This window comes from Hordeum vulgare, chromosome 1H, assembly GCF_904849725.1.
Source record: "Hordeum vulgare subsp. vulgare chromosome 1H, MorexV3_pseudomolecules_assembly, whole genome shotgun sequence".
Taxonomy (NCBI): Eukaryota; Viridiplantae; Streptophyta; class Magnoliopsida; order Poales; family Poaceae; genus Hordeum; species Hordeum vulgare.
The window spans coordinates 11,887,592-11,888,840 of NC_058518.1; the positions used below are offsets into that span (position 1 = coordinate 11,887,592).

General features: G+C 50.1%; 1 long non-coding RNA gene across 1 annotated transcript; it reads left to right on the plus strand.

Moving 5' to 3' along the window:
• The first annotated feature begins 408 nt into the window (after window positions 1-408).
• Window positions 409-940, plus strand: LOC123404563. The gene is made up of 3 exons (XR_006611853.1): window positions 409-498; window positions 683-769; window positions 851-940. It is a non-coding gene; the product is annotated as an uncharacterized LOC123404563 (long non-coding RNA).
• The last annotated feature ends 309 nt before the right edge of the window (window positions 941-1,249 follow it).

A 1,249-nucleotide genomic window follows, 5' to 3' on the forward strand; every position in this document is an offset into this window, starting at 1 on the left:
TCCCGATCCCATCTCTCTACAGGAAAAGTCGCCGCCGCGACTAGTGCGATCCGACGCCACCCTTCTCCACCACCGCACTCTTGCCGTGATGCGGCCTCAACCTGTGACGCCGCTCGCCGGGGCACCACGGACCGCGGTTTCCATCGGCAAGCGCCGGCCGTGGTCTCCACTTCACGTGATGTCGCCGTCCTGTCGTCGATGACATATTAAGGGATCCTTCTCTTCACACGTCGTTGGACCGTCCCCAATGCGTACTGCCGATTTCCCTGCGATGTGGCCGTCCCACGGTCTCTACTGGCGTCCAGACAACTGCGGACTTCCCACGTGTCACTGCCTCACCCGCAGATCCGGCCGCCGTTTCACGTCCAGATCCGGGCGCCATCGAGCCTGGTTCCATCCTCATACATCCGTGGAGGACGACGAGAAGCGGATGGCGGATGAGTGTCCCGGCTAAGGGATCAGGCCCTCCCTCCTTGCTCGGCGCGCGCAACTAACAAGGTCAGCTCTTCCCCCGATTGGTTCCCTCCCAACTCTCATATCGTCGCTAGATGCATGGCTTCCCGATTCCCGACCAGATTCACACCCTTTGGCGATGGTGCGCGATGCATCAGGCACGCACGCAACAGTTGGAGAAGAACTACCGTAGCTTAGAGCTTCTTGTGCTGTTGTGTCTTTACTGTAGGTCAGTTACTCCACGACATGTAGCACGAGAGAGGAGCAAGTAAGCAGGATGCAGCCATGAAGCAAGCCGATGGGAGGAAGGGGAATGGTAATTAGCTAATCACCTCTACTTGTGCACTGTGGATTTCTCAGATTTCCTTTGAATCACATGACCTGACCTGCCTGGTAGACCCCCATTATGGATTTCTCAATTTTGCAAGATGGCGGTGTGGGGTCACATGGGAAATTAGGCGATAAGAACAAATTTGCTCTTTGGTTATACAAGGTATGTGATCATTTAGCATTTGTTGCCAGCATTTAATTTATAAATAGCTAGAATTAACATTTTATCATATTAATGAAATAATTATGTAGGGAAAAACAAATGGGATAATATTGTTGATTAAACTGCAGTTTGTTGAACTGTGTTTTTCGATGCGCTTCATATGTCGGTATTTTATAATAGAAAGGGTACTTGGACCTTGGTTAATAGGTTGTTTCTTTCCTCGTCTTTTACTATGAACCATGTTTAACAGGTTGACACTTCTATGTTGAGGCATATCTGTCTTAACTTGATTATTAGTACTGT